Genomic DNA, 14,475 nt, shown 5'->3' on the forward strand with positions numbered 1-14,475 from the left:
TTTTCCCTTCTCCCTACCCTTGTTGGGTAAGATAGACTTCAAGATCCCAATGGATCTGGATGTTTTTCCCTCTCAGAGTTGATTTCACTGAGATTAAGGTTTAAGTAAAAACTCTCTTCCTCTCCTTCTTATAGGAGTTTTCTTCCCCTCTCCTTCCCATGTGAATCTTTGTATGAGAAAGATTATTCTATTTGGTCTTTCTTTACCCCCTATTTATATATTACATTTTCCCCACATGTTAGTATACATAGATTGATATAAATGTAGTCCTTATAGAAGAGAGTTTGAGTAAAAGAAGAAGCTGACATTTTTCTCCTTTCCTTAATATTTACCTTTTCAGGTATTCCTTGCTCTTTGTTTTTTGGTATCAAACTTTCCACAGAGCTCTGGTCTTTTCTTTGCAAAAAGTTGGAAGTCTTCTATTTTGTTGAATGCCCATACTTTCCCTTGGAAGTATATAGTCAGTTTTGCTGGGTAGCTGATTCTTGGTTGAAGTCCCAGCTCTCTTGCCTTTCTGAAGATCATGTTCCATGCCTTACGATCATTCAGAGTAGAACTTGCAAGGTCTTGTGTGACCCTGATTGGCATTCCTTTATATCTAAATTGTCTTTTTCTGGCTTCCTGTAGGATTTTTTCTTTTGTTTGATAGCTTTGGAATTTGGCAATTACATTCCTGGGAGTTGTCTTTTGGGGGTTTAGTATAGAAGGTGTTCTGTGAGCTCTGTCAGTGGCTGTATTGCCCCCATGTTCTAGAATCTCTGGGTAATTTTCTTTGATTATATCTTGTATCACGTTGTCGAGTTTGGTGTTTATTTCTGGTTTTTCTGGAAGTCCAATTATTCTTAAATTATCTCTTCTCCCTCCATTTTCCAGATCTGTCACCTTGTTGGTGAGATATTTTATGTTCTCTTCTAATTTCTTGGTATTTTGGCTTTGCTTTATTAATTCTTGCTCTTTTACATGATCGTTGTCTTCCAGCTGCCTGATTCTGGCCTTTAAAGCCTGGTTTTCCTTTTCAGTTTGGTCACACTGGTTTTGTAGATACGTGAATTTCTTTTGCATTATTTCCCACTTTTCCTCCCAGAAGGCTTCCATCTTTTTGGTCATTTCTGATTCAAATTCTTCATGGATTTGTGGAGAGTTTCCATTTCCTTTGGAAGGTTTCGGAGCATTTTCTTGTGTATTGTCTTCTATCTCCTCTGTATTTTGTATTTTGGTTCCATATAATGTGTCCAAAGTCACCCCTTTCTTCTTATTTTTCTTGGGATTTTGGGGCTTATGTGCTTCTGTGGAGTTTGCCATCTCTGAATGGGGAGGATTAGCTTTTCTTATCTCTGTCTGGTGTTCAGAGGCTTTAGTCCTGGGCAGATTGTCGGTTCTATGAGCTTTCCCTGGGTTAAATTGAGTATGCAGGCAATGACTCTCACTGGAACTGGAATGGAAGGGTTGGACCAGGGGGCCACACTCTCCCCCAGCTCTATCTGCTTCCCTGCTGCTTAGGTGCCCTCTCGACTGGACTGGGTCGGGTTGCTTTCCGGAATTTGCCTTCAGAATAGCTGGCCGTGAGGCTGTTTTGTTGGCCCTGAGGGTTGCTGTTGTTTCAGAGGACCCTGCTCTCTGCAGGGGAAGGAGTTGCGGCTTCCTGGAGCCTTGGACTCTGCCCTCCTCCCCCTTAGGTCCGAGTGATCTCGGGTTCTGGCTTTTGAGGGGGGCCATACCTTTTGATCCAGGTCCAGGTCCAGGAGGAGGATTCCCAGGGTCTATGCTGTTGATCGTTTTGAATTTCGGCGCCTTAGGAGCTTATAGTTTGAGATCGGTCGGGAAAGGTTTTCCAGCAATCTGAACTTTAGCTTTCTCTAAGCCGCCATCTTGACCGGAAGTACCTGAAGGGACTTTCTGAAGAGAAACCTGACCAGACTTTACCTCAGCTCCTGTTGTCCAGGAGTGAGTAAACCTGACTTTCTCTCAGGAGGCTCAGGCTGCCAAGGCCTCTCTCTGAGCCAACCCTAAACATCAGCTGCCTCCCCTGTACCCTTCTTTGAGAAGGGGGATCTCCACTCTTCCCCTCTCAATAATGAAAGACTGAACCCCCTGGGTTACAACTTAACCTCCTCATTGAATACATCCTAGGTCCACTTTTCTTTACATTGTAATGCATGAAGAACAATGGCTTCATTGACACTGGATGTTGATAATGAAGATACCTGCTATCTCACTATATCATTAGTATTTTATTTCCTTATGACATTTCATGCCATATTGATTTGTGAATTTTTACTTTATGTAGGTTTCTAAATTCAGGGAATATATTGTAGAGAGAATTACATCCTTACTTTGTAATTTGCCATTACTCATTTAATAAGCATTTATTAAGAATCTATTATGTGCCAGGCATTGTGTTAAATGTTGAAAAGACAAGGAAAAGGAAAAGATAGTCTCTGACCTCAAAGAACTCATGATTCAGTGAGGAGACAGTTGGCAAATAACTTTATAGAAACCAACTATGTGAGATATAAATTGGAAATTACAGATAGAAGGAGGCACTGGAATTGAGATAGTGAAAACCTTCTTGTAGAAGGTGGGAGCTAAAGGAAGCCAGAAAATTCAGGAGGAAGAGATGAAGAGGAAAAGTATTCCACAGAGACAGCCAATGAAAATGCTTGGAATCAGGAGATGGAATATCTTGTTCAAAGAACAGCAAGGGGACCAGTATCATAGGATCTTATTACTATATCAGAGATGATGTAAGGTTTAAGACTACAAATTTGGTGGCTGGTAGGTTAGGAAGGGGATTGAATTTCAAATGGAAGATTTTATATTTATTCTTAGAGGTAAGGAAGCACTGTAGTTTATTAGTGGGTGGTGGGGCAATAGAATCAGACCTCGATTTATGGAAGATCACTTTCACCATTAAGTTGAGCATGGCCTGGAATGGAAAGAAATGAGTAAAGACAACAAACAATCAGAATCTCACAACAGTCTTTACCTGAGAAGATGAGGACTTGTGCTGGGGAAGTGGTAGTGTCATAGAAGAGAAGGGGGCATATGTGAGATATAAGTCACAAGCTTATAAATTTCAGGGCAATTATATCTTCCATCTTACTCAGCTAATTAAGAGGATAAGGATAACAATTTACTGTTTAATTTTTTTTACCCAAATTGGATCCTTTAGTTTTACTTCTCAGTATGGAAGAACAAATGATATGGATTTGGATAAAACCAACTGTCTTTTAAAAAACTCATTTCCCAGAAAGCACAACATATGCATTATCAGTGTTCTTTTTTCTGTTGTACTTTATTTTAGAGTCTTTGGTCTTTTCAAAATTTAAAACTACATAGAAACTTTAACTTAATTTAATTAAGCTGTGGTTGGTAATCAATTCACATTTCTTTGTCAAACCACAAGCAGCCATGGTTGCACGATTAATTATATTATTTATAGTAGTCCATTTTATGGAAAGGTGCCATTTGAAAATAGAAGAAAAAAACAGGAGTTCTGTCTAAGCTTAATAGGAATCTCCTTTCTGTAAATAGACTAAAGTGACCTACCCATATGTGAACCATTTCCCACTCTTCTGCTCCAGCATTCCTGTAATCCTCCATGTAAGCCCCTTTTAGATGTGTCTGCATGACACACAGGCATGAGTTGGATTCTGGATGGCTATGCCTGTGGAATATAAACTTTGGCAGGACCTAGAATTTTTGAAAGGCTGATTGTATTGGCTCAGAGATAGCCTAGTCACAAAAAAAAAAAACTACAAATGAGGGCACAAAGATGATGATGATGATGATGATGATGATATAAACATCTAGCATCTATATAGCAAATAATTGTTTACAAAGCACTTTGTATTAATTATTCCATGTGATTCTCACCATAATCCCTTATGGTCATACTATTCTTGTTCTTATTTTATAAATAGGGAAACTGAGGAAGAGGTTGAGTTAAGTGATTTGACCTTTGTCACATACATGGTAAAAATTGGAGAAATAATTCCAACTCAGGTTATCCTAACTCCATGTCCAATCCATTGGCCTTACCAACTGACTTTTATAGTTTAAAAATGCCAGCTAGTAAGAAAAAACGGAGTCAGTAGATACTATATGTATATCAATGAAATCATCTCTCCCTACAAATTTGACATTACAGTAAGCTCTTGGGTTTTGTTTTTGTTTGTTTTTACTGTTCTGTACATATTTGAAAAACTTTTTCTTGTATCCCCAATACATGGGGCAGCTAGGTGATGCCAGGCCTGGTGATGGGAAGTCCTGAGTTCCAATCCATCTTCAGACACTTTCTAATTATGTGAGCCTGGAAAAGTCATTTAATCATATCTGCCTCAATTTCCTCATCTATAAAATGAGTTGGAGAAGGAAATGGAAATCTACTCCACTATCTTTTCCAAGAAAAACCCATATGGTCTTAGAAAGAGCCAGACATGACTAAAAAGTCTAAACAACAACTTTCCTCAAATGTTGAAGACCAATGATAGGGACCATGGGGAGAAATTAATTTGGGATATATTTAAAATTGAAAATTTACAAGTGAGAGAAAGATATCAAGGGCTCTCAAACATCATCTCATATCTTTCTTCCTTAATTAAAATGCTTATCCTTTTATATAAATTTTCTTTTAAATATTGAACTTAATGCTAAGGATGTTGTGAAATTTCAGAAGCATGTATACTTTTGACTTTGTGGGAATGTAACTCATTTATCCTTCTATCAAAATTTTTTTTTTCTGAAGATACACTATGGCAAAGAGGCATCCTGACATTTTTAAAAGCTAGGTCAGCAAATACATTTTCTAGCAGTGTGACATATTTAGAAAGGTTAAAATTACGGCTCTTGGGATAGACTACATAGCACCAAAAGACTACCTTGGAAAAGTAAGGAGAGACTCATCATTATAAGACCAGTCTCTAAGTAAAATTTGGGGGAGATTCACAATTTGTGAATATTGGCTATATCTTAACATGGGTTGAGGGAAGGATAGGATCCATGCCAAACTAAGCTATTTCTACACTACCAATCATAGCTTCATCATAAATCATAAGTTTCAAGCAGGAAGAGACCTAAAATATAATTTAGTTCTCCTTTTGTTACAGATGGGAAAACTGACGTTTGGACTTTTTCACATGACTAAAGTCAAGTGTGTTGTCATTCAGTCATTTTTCAGTCTTTTCTGACTTTTCATGACCCCCATTTGAGTTCTTTTTCTTTTTTTGGCAAAGATATTGGAGTGCTTTGTCATTTCCTTCTCCAGCTCACTTTATAGACAGGGAAACTGAAGCAAACAAGGTTAAGTGACTTACCCAGGATCCCACAGCTAACAAGTGACTGAGATCACAGTTGGACTCAGGTTTCCCTGGCTCTAAGACTGGCCCTCTATCCTCTGTTCCAACTAGCTTCCTGGAGCATAGATTTAGAGGTGAAGTCTCTAGAACTAGAAATATTATCTAATTGAGCAAACAAAGTCATAAAACTGACTTGTTTCGGAAAACCTCAGTCCTTATCAGATATTCCCATTGACAACAAATATCCTTCAACCACCAATGCAGAATTTTCAAAAGTTTCTGCTGGCTTTCCAATGAAACAGATGTGAATGGCCAAGTGAGAATATATATGTTGTAGATGAGGAATTAAATCATCTGCTTGTCCTTAGAGTGTAAAACATGGAATTATCAATTGGTGAAAGGTACAGAGAGACAGATATATAAGCTAGATCAAAAGCAGCACTTCCTTAAATTCAATGAATTCTTAGAAAGTGCAGAGGCCCCCCTTAATAAAAGATTTAACAGGAAGTTGCATGACTATGGTAGAGGGGATTCCTTTATGGGTATAGGTTGGACTAGATGATCTCTGACATTCTTTCCAGCTCTGAGATTCTGTAATGGCTTTCAATTAGAAGTCTAAAAGTTTATAAAAGCAACAAACAATTCCACCTAAGCATCTTCATAGCAAAACTGCTGACAAGGGTGCAGCAAGAACTGGTATACATTTGGGTGAATTGCTTCTGCACATCTGCGAGGAGGTATACTTGTTTGCAAGTGGGCACTTTAGCAGAAAATGGGTTGTAATGCATGTATTCTCCATGTATGTTGTACTAAAGACAAATGGCAGGGAAGAATAATCAGCCAATGTGTAAATTATCCTTCTGTTTATACCTCAATTGTGAAAACTAATTGTTCAGCTAGGTCCTTATGCTTTTTCACAGCTGTTATCCTCAAAAAATTTTAAGTAAGCTGTGTTACCTGATTAAAAATATAAGATGTCAATAAAATATAAAAATGAATTAAACACATTTTATATCCACAAAGGCAAAACACTTCTTATTTTAGGAGAATAAAATAACCTTGATGATAAGTGTACAGACAGAGCCACAATCTCTGAATATTTCCTTCTTTCCCTTCTGTTACAGATACTATGTCTCTGAAATAAACTACAAATTGAGTCAGTTTAGTGAGAAAAATTAGCAGTTATCTTTGGCATCTAGAAGACCAAAAGTTATGCATGTAGATAATTTTCTCATTTTTTAATTGGTTGGGTTGGTATCATGTAGGCTTTGTTTACAGAAGACCAAGAAACTCATATATAGCACTTTGCTCCCCTGCCTAGCACTTTATTTTGTAGCTTTCTAATGCATTTCTGTATATCATAACTTTCTGTATATCTTTTTATACATATAGTAAGAAGCTAAGTTGCACAGTAAATAAAGTACTGGGTTTAGAGTCAGGAAGTCAAAATCCTATTTTAGACACTTTTTAGCTGCATGCCTGTAGTCAAGTCGTTTTTACATTTCTCAGCCTCAGTTTTCTCATCTGTAAAATGAGAAGGTTGGACTCAATAAACTCTAAAGACCCTTCCAGATCCAAATCTACGAATTCTACAAATCTAGGTATTCTTGTTTTGACTAACCTTGTGCCTTTTCAGCACCTAAAATAATATATTGATATTGTATTCAATAGTGATTTAGTAAGTTTTTATCAGGATTAAACTGAAATAGTAAAGGAAATGAGGGGAAACAGTCTGAGCAATTATTTTGCTTAATTAAAATTAAACTGCTGATTACAATTTTTTTAGCATTTTATTATTATTCTTGCATTCTATACATACAGATTCAGGTCCCTCCTTGGATATTGACTATAATGATTAAGCACTTTCTGAAATTAAAGTGTTAGGTTTATCATGCTATTCTTTGCTTCTGATATGTGGTCTTTCCTTCCATTTCTGTTTTTTTTTATTTTTTGTAAATGTTATTGATATTTTTTGATTTATACTACATCATAATTTTCCACAATAACCCTCCTTATCTCATCACAAATGACAAATCATATTTTCCAAGACAGGAAAAAAAGAAGAAAAGAAATCAGTATAACTGGTTGAATTAGAAAATATCTGAAAACATGTACAATGTGTAACATCTGTGGACCTCTCAGCTCCATGAAGAGATGAGTGATGATATCCTCCAGTATCTTTTTGTCATCCTTCTTTTTATAATTCTCAATTTCATCCATCTTACATCATTTGTAGTACCCATATCCTTGCCTAAAATTGGTGCCTTGATGCCCAGATCATTAGAATTTCATGAACTTTATGATTTGTTTCCTTCCCATCTAACTTTGATATTGCTAACTATTCTATACCACACTTCTCCATCTTGATTTAACTTTTCCAGTTTCTCCAGTTCTGCACATTCATGCATTTAAACAGATTCAAATTTTTCTGCCAGATACAATGAATATGAACTATAAAAGACCCAAAAGAATTTGTTGACAAGCATGCAATTGTTGACCCCCAAACACATTATCTGAGCAACCATGGTTTAGAGGCAAGAATACTGGATTTGGAGTCAGTATAAATTTATGTTGGAATCTTTCTTCTGGTATTTAAAGACAAGTCACTTCACTTATCTGGACCTCAATTTTCTCATCAGTATAATGTAGTTGTGTAGGGGGAGGATAATATAATGTGAAAATAATATCTGTGGTATTTCCCTCATAGAGGTTTTACATTCTTTTGGAAACACATAATAGAAAGAGTGGGATGGTAGAAATCAAACAAAATAAAAATACCGATAGGTCCAAAGAAGTCATGCTCTTTTCAGAGGGCACAAATTATTATTTGCAAGGGTCTTATAGTTCAAGCATTTTACTGAAAACTATTAAACCATGAATGATGTCTAATTAACCAGTCATGAAACTTTTGGCATGCCATGCAGTTTTAAGAATATTGGTGCCTTGCTCTTTGGGGGCAAAACTTCTCATCCCTTCTTACCCTTTTGTATGGTATATATATATATATATGTTTTTTTTTCTTTTGGTTCTTTGTTTAATTGTGATGAAGTTGTTTTCATTCATAGATCTAACTTGGACATCTCTTTGCTGAAAATTCATGTGTTTAAGGAAAATTAAAATGGGCTAGCTCAGAACTAGAGTAGATCTCAGTGGAAACTAAACTAAATTCCTTCTACAACATTCGCCACACATGGCTAATTAGTCTCATCTGGAAGGGTAACAGAATAAGAAAACCCATTAAAACCCAAGTTAGCCTATTTTTCAGGCAAAACAACAAATATTACCATGAAATAGCAAAAAGCTACTTAATATAGATGAATAATGAATGCATGAACATAACATAACTCATATTTGTTAATAACTAAACCAACATCATCACCATCATAATTTACACTAAGCATATTATCATCCTCATTTTGCAGTTTTAAAAATTGAGGATCAGAGAGGAGAAGCAACTTTTTCAATCATAAATTACCTAACTTGGTCTAATTTTTTTTTCTTTTGACTCCAAATTTAGAGATATGCAAAAATGGAAAATACAACTTGGGCTACAAGTTCTATTAAAAACAGATGTGGTGGTCCACACCTATAATCCCAGATACTGGGAAAAATCAATCTGGTGGATCATTTGAGCTTCAGGTTTTGAGTTACAAATTTCAGGAGATGAAACAAGTGTCTGTACCATGTCTAGTACTAATACCAGGGGCACCTAAGAAATCTCTAAGCCTGCTAAGAAGAGTGAATCAGTCCAGCTTGGAAACAGAATGCCAATACTCCTAAACTGATAACTAGTGGAATTGGATGTGTGATTAGCCCCTATACTTTCACTTTTGAAGAAATAGGGAAATCCAGTCTCAAAAAAAAAATCAAGTAAAAGAACTATTGATATCTATGTTATCCCATTGCATTCTATGGAAAGGCAGTATGGGGTATTGAATTGAGAGCTAGTCTCAGAGTGAGTTCTGTATTTAAGCCCTGCCTCTGATACTCACTGTCTCTGTGACCTTAGGAAAGTCACTTAACCCAATCAATTCCCCCAGGCAGCTCTCCTAAAGACTAAGCTTCAGAGGAGGTGTGTGTCAGCATTGTAAAGGGGAGTTTGTTCAATAAGAGTTTTGTTTTCTTTACCCAATGAAGTGGAGTCTGGTCTATTTTCCAATACATAAGGATTCTAGGAGAATCAGTTGAAAAAACAAAGTAGATAAATATAAGGATAGTCCTCTTTCTTCAGAGTAGTTCTTGGGTAGAATTTTCCCCAACACTTGAATTTCTGAGTATTTCATAAATAAAATGATCCGGCAAATATGAAGCCTAGATAAATACTAAATTGCAAGACAGCAATATCAGACCAGAAAGGGGGCCTTATGCCATTGGCATAAGAATATGGAACATAGAATAGAATTGAATAAAATCTCTGGAAAGGATTTTAGGAAATAAAATATTAGAGCTAGAAGGGATTTGACAGATCACTGAGTCTAAGAGTCCTTTTAAATAAATAATATTCCACAACTAATTGGTCTCCTTTATAATCCTGTATATTTTATTTTATGCATTTAAAAATAGCAGTCTAAAAAGGAATTCCATAAGCTTCACCAGACAGCCAAAGAGGAACATAACACACACACAAATCCCTTGATATAATCAAACCCCTTCATTTTACAGATGATGAAACAAAGGCTCAAAGTGTTTAAGTGACTTGTCTGAAGTCACACAGTTAAAAAAGCAGCTGAGAGAACTCAAATCTCCATCAATTCCACTCCAAATGCAGTGCTCTTTCTACTACATCATTTAGCATTATCAGAATAGAATTTCTGTGGTTTAATTTAATAAATGAGGCATCTTTTTTAGTCTCTGAGCATAATAAACTCTCATTTGCACTGACTGGATTCATAAATTCATGCTGTTAAAAACCTGTTTCTGTCAGGATTGGCCCAGGCTCCCATGCCTTTCACTCATATTCCAATTCAAAACAGCAGGAGGGAGTTTGCCCATCACAAGCATCAGTTATCATTAGCTCATTTCTTTCCCTGCTGTTGGAGGAGGAGACATAGACCCTGGCGGCAAGCTAGCTGTTCATCTCAGATGAGATACCTGATATTTACAAAGGAGTTTGTTTTGCCCACATAATGCCCATTCTTCCTGGCACTGGATCACACCAAAATGCTAAGACAAGGCTACACAATAAACTCAGGTGTCTAATGAGAAGGGAAGGAATAGACTGTCTAACTCATTACAGACAGGATGCTCAGTGAGCAAAGAAGACACAGCAAAAGTAAGGCAGAGAAAAGCCTGATGGACCTGGTGCCATACACTCAAGGTGGAAAGTCTAGCTCTGCCATCTCTATCACCTTAAGGGAATCATTTTTAGTTTTATCTGCTTCCATTTCTTAATCTATAAAATGCAGTCAGTGACAACCTCTGCTCTTTGATACACAGAAGTGTTGAGGACTAAATATACAATGCTAATAATTATGAATCTTTTTTGTCTATTTTTTTTCAAAAAAAGAATGAAAAAATAAATGGATCTGAATATAGACTATACTTACATTTAGGCTGCCTGATGAAATATGTTCAAAAAAAAAAGAAGAGAGACAGAAGAAAAAGGAGAGAGAGGCATATAGAGAGAAGGAGAAAGATAATGACTGACGAACTAGACTTGTTATGTTATTAGTCTACCTAATATAGGAAAATACTCCTCCTCTTTTCATGCAGGTCAGTAACTTTAGTCTTTGAGAGCTTCCTAGATTACAGGGAGATTAAGGAACTTGTCTAGGGTTACACAACTGGTATAATTCAAAAGTGGTCTTGATCCAATGGGTTTTGGTTTATTGTCAATGGATAGATAGATAGATGGTAGAGATAGATAGTAGATAGATGGATGATAGAAAAGATATCTAAAATGATAGATAAATAGATGTGAGATACAACCTGTGTATGCCCACACACATACATAAATATGTATATGTAATCATGTATATATATATGGTGGCTAAGTGGTAGAGTATAAAGGATGCAGGTCCTGGAGTTAGGTAGATTCCTTCTCTTGAGTTCAACTCCATCCTTGGGTACTTATTAGCTATTTGCCCTCAGCAAATCCCTTAACCCTATTTGTCTTAGTTTTCTTATTGGTAAAATGAATGAAGAAGGAAATGGTAAAACACTCCAGCATCTTTGCCAAGAAAACCTCAGATGGGTTTATAGTCAGACATGGCTGAAAAATGACTGGACAGAAAATGTATACAAACTCACCCATATATACCAACACACATAGGCACATGCACGGAATTGAAATCAATGAACAACACAGATTGAGGGCTTCTATTTCTTCCCATTGGAGTGAAATAAAATAAGCATTTTTTTTCACATGACTGTCCTTAAAGGCAGTGTTCTCCTTTCAGATGAATGTCTCCAACCCACCCAGGCATGCCATTACCTTTTTTATCAATATCATATTATTTTCCTGATTTCTCTTTTAAGCATACCACCATCTTTCAAATCACCCAGGTTTGCAATCTCACCTTCAACTTTTCCCTCTCTTTCTTCCCCAATAGCAAATTGTTGGTGTCTCTGCAATATCACTTATATTCATTGCCTTCTCTCAAATTACATGACCAATGCATTAATTCAGGGTTTTTATCATCTCTTGTATGGATTATTGCAATAAACTCTTTTTTAACCCTTACCTTCCATCTTAGAGTCAATACTGTGTATTGGTTCTAAGGCAGAAGAGCAGCTATGGCAATGGGGGTTAAATGAGTGGCCTGGGGTTACAAAGCTAGGAATTGTCTGAGGTCAGAATTGAATCTAGGACCTCCTATCACTAGGCCTAGCTCTTACTCCACTGAGCCACCTAGTTCCTCCCACAATAACCTCTTAACAAGTCTCTCTTCCTCTGGTTTCTCCCATCTCTGATTCATGCTCCAAAGAGCTGCCAATTTGAAATTTCTAAAGCAAAAATATATATCCAGGTTGCTTCCCTGCTGAAGTCACTCCAGCAAGATAAGATGCAAACTCTCCCATTTGACATTAATGATTTGTAAAACCTATTTCTAGTCTACATAGCATATTCTACTTTTCAACAATCTACCCAGTCCATAGCATTCCATCTTTCACCTCCATCATCTTATATAAGTTTTCTCTCATGTCTGGAATTTGTTAATTTTTTTTTACTTCCACTTTCCAAAATAATAATTTTCCCTGAAAACTCAAATTAGAAATTACTGACACAAAAAATCAAGCCATTCTCCAAATGATAAATGGGCTAGGGACATGAATAGGCAATTTCAGTTAAAGAAATCAAAACTATTAATAAGCACATGAAAAAGTGATATAAATCTCTTATAATCAGAGAGATGCAAATCAAAACAACTCTGAGGTATCACATCATACCTAGCAGATTAGCTAACATGACAGCAAAGGAAAGTAATGAAGGAGGGGTGTGGCAAAGGTTGGACATTAATGCATTGTTGCTGGAGCTGTGAATTGATCCAACCATTCTGGAGGGCAATCTGGAAGTATGCCTAAAGGGTGATAAAGGACTGTCTGCCCTTTAACCCAGCCATAGAACTGCTGGGCTTGTACCCCAAAGAGATAATAAGAAAAATGACATGTACAAAAATATTCATAACTGCGCTCTTTGTGGTGACAAAAAATTGGAAAATGAGGGAATGCCCTTCAATTGTGGAATGACTGAACAAATTGTGGTATCTGTTGGTTATTAATTATTATTGTGCTAAAATGAATAATAAAGTGGAAGAATTCCATGGGAACTGGAATGACCTCCAGGAAGTGATGCAGAGTGAGAGGAGCAGAACCAGGAAAACATTGTACACAGAGACTGATACACTGTGGTACAATTGAATGTAATTCACTTCTCCATTAGTGGCAGTGCAGTGATCCTGAACAACTTGGATCTAGGAAAAAAAAAACCCACTATTCATATTCAGAGGAAAAACAATGGGAGTAGAAACACAGAAGAAAAATAACTGCTTGATTACATGGGTTGAGGGGATATGGTTGGGAATGAAGACTCTAAATGAACATCCTAGTGTAAACATCAACAACATGGAAATAGGTTCTGATCAAGGACACATATAATACCCAGTGGAACTGTACTTTAGCTATGGGAAGGGTGGGAGAAGGGGAGAGAGGAATAGAATATGATTTTTGTAACCAAGGAATAATGTTTGAAATTGACCAAATAAAAATAAAAAAGCCAAAATAAAATAAAATAAAATTAGCTTTATATTTTATAGTTACATTGATAAAAAAAATACTGAGTATAATTACTCATTTTTTTACATATATGTTTTCCCTAAATAACATATAAGCTCCTTAAATGAAGGGGTTATTTCAGTTGTTTTTATATTTCCAATCTATTAATGTGGCATGATGGATAGAGAAGCCAGGAAGACCTGTATTAAAATCCCCCCTTTCACACATTTTGGCTGTGTCCTTGAACAAGTCATTTAACTTTAAAGTTCTCTTCGCTACTCTCTGAGACTCTAAGCTTCAAAGAAGTTACTGACTGGTTTTAGCAGATCTCTTTTCCTTATCTAGAAGTTCCATTTACAAAAGAAGTCATAGGTCCAGTCCCACCCACATCTTTTTCCATCTCTACTGAATAGCACATTGTCTTATAGTTGGTGCTTAGTTAATGCTTATCAATCAAACTGGAAAATACCATGGAACATAGATTATTTTTCTGGAGATTTTTATTTAATTAATTAATTTAGGATATTTTTACATGGTTACAAGATTCATGTTCTCTCCCTTCTTTCCCTGCACCCCCTACTACAGCTCACAAACAATTCCACTGGTAAAATATAAATTCTTAAGCATGTTTGTGTCTTGGTCCTGTTTGTCAGTTTTATGAAGTCAATGAAGGTCTTTTAAGAATTATAATTTTAAGTGGACAAAATACAATTAATAAAATTCCAATGGGAATTAAATTAAAATGTAGTTATCAAATTAATGTTTTTTTAAATGCATCTTTTTGTATATACTATGGAGTTCTTTAAATATTTTGAAAAATCTGGGGATATTTGGACCCTAGGCTATCTATATAAAAGACCTCAAACATGCGATAAACATCATTTATTAGTAATTAATTTAGAATTTAAAATCTCTCAAATCTGGATTTAGACATTTAAATTAAATTAGGCACTCACATAAAACA

General features: G+C 36.0%; 1 protein-coding gene across 3 annotated transcripts in view; it reads right to left on the reverse strand.

Annotated features, from left to right (window-relative positions):
* CDH8 (cadherin 8) overlaps positions 1 to 14,475 on the reverse strand; it is a 534,859-nt gene that overhangs the window by 442,773 nt on the left and 77,611 nt on the right. The window lies entirely within an intron of this gene.

The sequence above is a fragment of the Monodelphis domestica genome, chromosome 1, assembly GCF_027887165.1.
Source record: "Monodelphis domestica isolate mMonDom1 chromosome 1, mMonDom1.pri, whole genome shotgun sequence".
Taxonomy (NCBI): Eukaryota; Metazoa; Chordata; class Mammalia; order Didelphimorphia; family Didelphidae; genus Monodelphis; species Monodelphis domestica.